This window comes from Mytilus galloprovincialis, chromosome 3 (genome assembly GCF_965363235.1).
Source record: "Mytilus galloprovincialis chromosome 3, xbMytGall1.hap1.1, whole genome shotgun sequence".
Lineage (NCBI taxonomy): Eukaryota > Metazoa > Mollusca > Bivalvia > Mytilida > Mytilidae > Mytilus > Mytilus galloprovincialis.
This window is the reverse complement of record NC_134840.1, coordinates 49,860,361-49,867,663: the sequence shown is the minus strand read 5'-3', so window position 1 is coordinate 49,867,663 and position 7,303 is coordinate 49,860,361. Positions and strand designations below refer to the sequence as shown.

Sequence of the window (7,303 nt, the reverse complement as noted above, 5' to 3'; positions counted from 1 at the left end):
TCACAGTTTATTTTATACATAGTTTTAACATACGCTTTTATGTATATATGTACGTTTGGCCTAAGTTTGGTTCACCTGTGTTTAAACGCACACTGATTAGGCTTAGCCTATTTACACACCTGTTGACTATTTTTAAATAGTGGTCAATCGAGTTCTTCGGACAGGTTTGGCTATTTTTAAACAGTGGTCAGATGATTTCTTTGGACACGTTGTCATTTCATTTCTGCTTGGGATTGTCGTGTGGAAGGATGCCACACTCGTTAGAGCATTTCATATTTGTTAGCTAAATTTAACCTACAATGGTTCTACTGTATATAGTGCATCAATTCCGAGGTAAGTGTTTTATTCTTACATATATTTATATATACTTTTCTGTATGTTACTTTGTTTATCAAATTTCCGAAACTTTCAGACTTCTGCAGATAATTTTCCATTATGTAAATTGTTCAATTTATAATGTTTTGTAAACGGATTTAAAGATATGAAAACCATGTTTTATATTCAGATATTTGCGGTTTTACTAGTGAACAAGAACAAGATTGTTAATTACGGGTACAAATTGAATGTACGTGATATTTATGTGTACAAGGTTCCGAATTTCCTTATGTACGTGAAACTATCATGCAAGGTTATGATATTTATTACAGTATGACACATTTTGCTACATATAAAATGTATGTGTATATTTATCTATGTAAATTAATAGAATATATATGTTCATTTTATGAACGTGAGATTATAGAGTTCATGTTTATGTTGCATGAACGTGCAAGTAAAAAGCATATCTAAATTGATAATCGTACTAAAGAGTTTGTACAATTATATTATTACCAGGTTCCAGCCTGCACCAGAGTAATACAATGCTGCGGTGTTAAGGAGTGGTCATACAGATTGAACGCAATCATACATGATAATTCATCAAACAACATATCTACATATTATAGTGGAACTGTCGTGCACGATACAATAACCGTCATAACGATACCATAACCGTCATAACGATATAAAGGGAAGTAATCTGGATATACAATACAAACTACTGAAGCTGTTGGACTATTTATTTGGACTTTAATATTTATAATAATTTGATGTATTTTTCTTCTTAATTGTTTATTTTTTTTGTTTGTTTATTAAATAATTTATTTATTCTAATCGTTGATTCTTTTGTCAATATTGTAAAATAGCACTGAAAGACTTCTCCATCCGTCCGTCCGTGACAATTGGTGTCAGAAGTGGGATAAGTCTGAAGTGTTTTTTCTTATACATTTTGAAGTTAAATTTATATTTTCTATAGAAGAATTATTTTTTTTATATACATTGAATATACATTTATAACGTGTAGTAAAGCTTACTATTGTATTTTTCAGAAACTGTAATGTCGACAGAAACCTGATAGTTTGGAACCTCAGAATTTGTAAAATTTCTACACTACAGTGCCTCGGGGTTGTTGCACGCTGCAAGTACAAACAGTAGATTTAATGTAGGTATTGTTATTTAGAGTAAATTTAGACTAAGGCGATTGTTTATTTTGTGTTGTGATTGACACTTGTGGACCAGGCTATGGTCAACTGTGATACTAAAGCGTAGTGTTACGTGATATATATATATGTGATATATTGAGCATTGTCCTTAGTCTAGTTTATTGTTACATAGCAAGTCATATTAGCAGGAATCAATCATGGAGACTCTAAAAGAGTTACGACAGTATGGTGAGTCGTTGGGTTTAGCCAATGATGATTTAATTAGGTTCATTGAGTCACAACAGGCGAAACAACGCGATGATAGACGTTTTGAAAGAGAAAGAGAGAAGGAAGAATGGGAAGTTGAAAAGGTAAGATTAGAACATGAGTTGGAATTGAAAAGACTAGATAATACTCGTTTATTGGAAACTGAAAAACACAGGGAAGAAAAATGTAATGTTAACCCCTCAACTACCTTTTGAGGAAGGTACTGATGATATGGATGCATATTTGCGTCGTTATGAAAGGTATGCTATATCGCAAAAATGGGACAAATCAATATGGGCCACTCATTTGAGTGCACTTCTTAAAGGTAATGCATTAAATGTGTACGCTTTGATGCCCTCAGATCAAGCATTAGATTATGATGCTCTTAAGACATGTTTGTTGAAGAGGTATAACATGACTGAAGATGGCTTTAAGCAGAAGTTTAGATCTTGTCGTCCAGAGTTTGGTGAAACGTTTCAACAGTTTTCTGTTCGTTTGGGTAGTTATTTTAGTAGGTGGATTGATATGTCTAATGTTGTGAAGACGTTTGATGGACTTTATGATCTTATGTTAAGAGATCAGTTTTTACACATATGTAATAACGAGGTAATGTTATTTCTGAAAGAGAGAGTACCGAAGTCCATAGATGATATGACTCGGTATGCTGATCAATTTAAGGAGGCAAGGCGAGTGAATATAGTATCACTTACAAATCAGACTCAAAAAGGTAAGCCACAGCCGTCTCAAAAACCCAACAATGCACGGAACCAAGAACCGCCAAAGCAAAGTGACAGAGATAGAAATAGACATACAGGAGGTTATGGTGGTGGAAACAGATTTGATAGAAAGTGCTTTAAGTGCAACAAATCAGATCACTTGATATCGAACTGTCCATTATTAAAAAACAAAGTTGGTAATGTACAGAATAGTGGTTCACGGGTAAAGGAAACTCCTATTTGCGGTAATGTCACTACTCTAACTGATAGCATTATTACTACACAGGTTAGTAGTCTTACAATACCTGAACAGTGTGAAAAGAAACCAATCAAAATGCCTGTAGCTAAAGGTAAGTTAGGCAACCGTGTTGTGACAGTACTTCGCGATACAGGATGTAATGGAGTCGTTATAAAGAAAAGTCTTGTAAGTATAGATTGTTTTCTAGATGATTATCAGACATGCGTATTAGCTGATGGATCGAGTGTTAAAGTACCTATAGCTATAATTACTATAGACAGTCCTTATTATCAAGGTGAAGTAAAAGCATGGTGTATGGAACAACCATTGTATGATGTTATTATAGGAAACATAGATGGTGCTAGGGAGCCTTATGATCCCGATATATCTCCGACGGTAAGTGTAGTAACTCGACAGCAAGCGAAGAAGAGAGATAATCCATATCCGAAATTAAAAGTTCCAGGAAGTATTAAGGATGTTAGTCTAGAGGACATTGAGCATGAACAGCAGTCTGATGCAAGTTTGTCGAAGCTTAGACAGTATGTAGCTGAAGGCAGAAACTGTGAGAAGACCAATGGTACAAAGGTAAATTACATATTGAAAAAGAAACTTATGTATAGGGAATTTATGTCGCCAAAAGTAGAAAATGGTAAGTTATTCCGTCAGTTGGTCGTTCCTGAAGTTTATAGAAGCGATGTCATGAAATTAGCACACGAGTCATTGATGGCGGGACATATGGCTACACGACGTACAGTTTATCGTGTATTATCAGAGTTTTACTGGCCAGGAGTTGAATCCGATGTTAAGCGGTATTGCCAGTCCTGTGATATTTGCCAACGCACTGTACCAAAAGGTAAGCAAGTTAGAGCTCCTTTGGGTAAAACCCCTATCATAGATGTACCTTTTCGCAGAGTAGCTGTAGATATAGTTGGACCTTTAGTACCAGTAACTGATAAAGGAAATCGTTATATACTAACTCTTGTTGATTACGCTACAAGGTATCCAGAAGGAGTAGCGTTACCATCTATCGAGACAGAAAGGGTAGCGGAAGCATTGATTGATATATTTTGTAGGATAGGTTTTCCAAGAGAGATGTTGACAGATATGGGCGCACAATTTACTTCCAATTTAATGTCTGAGGTGAGTAGACTGATTTCTCTTCGGCAGCTTACTACTACACCGTATCATCCTATGTGTAACGGACTCGTTGAAAGGTTTAATGGTACGATGAAGATGATGTTGAAACGACTATGTGCAGAGCGTCCGCGAGATTGGGATAAGTATTTAGGACCAGCATTATTTGCCTACAGAGAAGTACCTCAGGAGAGTGTTTTATTTTCCCCATTTGAATTGGTATATGGTTGGCCAGTCAGAGGTCCAATGACAATTCTTAAAGAATTGTGGACTAGAGAAATTACTGATCCTGAAGTGAGGTCCACATACGAGTATGTTATCAATTTACGAGAAAGATTGGAATCGACTTGTGAATTGGTTAAACAAAACTTGGAGAAAGCTTCACGTAAACAGTCACGTATATATAACAGAAAGTCACGTTCAAGAAAGATGAAGGTAGGTCAAAAGGTATTGGTGCTACTACCTACTAAAGCAAATAAGTTGCTGATGCATTGGAAAGGACCATTCTCTATAGTAGAAAAGATAAGTGATCTTGATTACAGAATTGATATGAGAGGTAAACTTAAAATGTTTCATGTCAATATGTTGAAACTGTATGTTGAACGTGAGCAAACTAACGTGTGCGTTAGTGCACCAGATCACAAGGTAAGTTTTGTTGCTACAGTATCAGTTATAGATCTCGAAAATGAAGATACAGACGATGTAGACAATTACGAAAGTGAGTTAATCGAAACGCCCGTTGCAGTTGCTAAGGAGACATTACGAGATGTTCATATCAACGAAGCTTTAAAAGCAAATGAAACAGTTAAGGTACAGTGTTTACTAGATAAGTTCTCACACGTGTTAACAGATATTCCAGGTAGGACAAATGTACTACAGCACGATATCAAGTTGACTTCTGATGATCCTGTTCGATTTAAACCTTATCCCATACCATATGCTATGCTAGACACGGTAAATAAGGAAGTCGATAAGATGATAGAAATGGATATCATTGAGCGATCAGATAGTCCTTATTCAAGTCCATTTGTGATTGTGAAGAAGAAAGATCAGAGTAATCGGTTTTGTATAGATTTTAGAGGTTTAAATAGTATTACAATTTTCGACGCAGAAACGATGGGTAATATAGAAGAGATGTTTTCAAAGTTGTCTGGTTATCAGTTTATATCTAAAATTGATTTAACCAAGGGATATTGGCAAATTAGTCTTGTGGATGCTGCAAAACCCAAAACAGCATTCCAAACCCCTAGAGGATTGTTCCAATTCAAGGTTCTGCCATTTGGCCTGGTCAATAGTGGTGCTACTTTTGTACGTTGTATGAGAAAAGTTTTAGAAGGGTTGGAAAACGTTGATAACTTTGTTGACGATATTATAGTGTACACACGTTCTTTCAATCACCATATGGAGGTTTTGGAGAGTGTATTTGAGAGGTTGGCATCTGCTAATTTGTCAGCAAGACCATCAAAGTGTTATATAGCGTATAGCAGTCTTGAAGTTTTAGGTCACATTGTTGGAACAGATCGTCTTTCACCAAATCCAGATAAAATTGAGGTAATCAAAAATGCTCATAGGCCTACAACAAAGAAACAAGTCAGAAGTTTCATTGGCATGGCTGAATTTTACAGAAAGTTTGTTCCCAATTTCTCAGATATAGCTAGTCCGCTTACTGATCTGACGAAAAAGGGACAACCAAATCAGGTACGTTGGGAAGCTATTCATGAAAGAGCATTTTCAAGTTTGAAGAATGCATTAGTAAAAGCTCCTGTTTTAAAATTGCCGAACTTTTCTCAGGTATTTATCCTTCAAACTGATGCTTCTGATAATGGAATAGGCGCTATACTGCTACAGGATGAAGATAGTATTAGATTGCCTGTATCGTATGCTAGTAAAAAACTGAAAGCTATTGAACGAAATTACTCCACTATCGAGAAAGAATGCCTAGCCATTGTATGGGCAATCAGCAAATTTCAAAGGTATTTATATGGTAAACAGTTTATATTAGAGACCGACCATCAACCTTTGATATATTTGCAAAAGTCTAAAATTGCAAATGCACGATTGATGAGATGGTCACTCTTGTTACAGCCGTATAGGTTCAGGATTGTTGCCATCAAAGGAAAGGACAACGTTGGAGCAGATTTTTTGAGTCGTATATAGGATCGTGGAGATAAATGAAAGTAAGAATACTTTCTTAAATTGGGGAGGTGATGTCACGATCCAGATGCATTTTATAGAGTTATTCACATATTTATTTAGTCGAGCTTGTATATAGATAACGATTGTGAAATTGTCGTAATGATCAGAGAATTGCACTTGCAGTCTTTGCGCAGAACGTTTTTTTTCACAGTTTATTTTATACATAGTTTTAACATACGCTTTTATGTATATATGTACGTTTGGCCTAAGTTTGGTTCACCTGTGTTTAAACGCACACTGATTAGGCTTAGCCTATTTACACACCTGTTGACTATTTTTAAATAGTGGTCAATCGAGTTCTTCGGACAGGTTTGGCTATTTTTAAACAGTGGTCAGATGATTTCTTTGGACACGTTGTCATTTCATTTCTGCTTGGGATTGTCGTGTGGAAGGATGCCACACTCGTTAGAGCATTTCATATTTGTTAGCTAAATTTAACCTACAATGGTTCTACTGTATATAGTGCATCAATTCCGAGGTAAGTGTTTTATTCTTACATATATTTATATATACTTTTCTGTATGTTACTTTGTTTATCAAATTTCCGAAACTTTCAGACTTCTGCAGATAATTTTCCATTATGTAAATTGTTCTATTTATAATGTTTTGTAAACGGATTTAAAGATATGAAAACCATGTTTTATATTCAGATATTTGCGGTTTTACTAGTGAACAAGAACAAGATTGTTAATTACGGGTACAAATTGAATGTACGTGATATTTATGTGTACAAGGTTCCGAATTTCCTTATGTACGTGAAACTATCATGCAAGGTTATGATATTTATTACAGTATGACACATTTTGCTACATATGAAATGTATGTGTATATTTATCTATGTAAATTAATAGAATATATATGTTCATTTTATGAACGTGAGATTATAGAGTTCATGTTTATGTTGCATGAACGTGCAAGTAAAAAGCATATCTAAATTGATAATCGTACTAAAGAGTTTGTACAATTATATTATTACCAGGTTCCAGCCTGCACCAGAGTAATACAATGCTGCGGTGTTAAGGAGTGGTCATACAGATTGAACGCAATCATACATGATAATTCATCAAACAACATATCTACATATTATAGTGGAACTGTCGTGCACGATACAATAACCGTCATAACGATACCATAACCGTCATAACGATATAAAGGGAAGTAATCTGGATATACAATACAAACTACTGAAGCTGTTGGACTATTTATTTGGACTTTAATATTTATAATAATTTGATGTATTTTTCTTCTTAATTGTTTATTTTTTTTGTTTGTTTATTAAATAATTTATTTAT

At 34.9% G+C, this 7,303-nt stretch overlaps 1 long non-coding RNA gene across 2 annotated transcripts; it reads left to right on the top strand.

Annotated features, from left to right (window-relative positions):
• Positions 1-7,303, top strand: LOC143068214 (uncharacterized). 2 transcript variants are annotated; one of them, XR_012976139.1, is made up of 3 exons: positions 1-333; positions 835-1,480; positions 6,991-7,303. It is a non-coding gene; the product is annotated as an uncharacterized LOC143068214 (long non-coding RNA). The 2 variants fall into 2 exon arrangements; XR_012976140.1 differs by lacking the exons at positions 1-333; positions 835-1,480 and adding an exon at positions 5,709-6,489.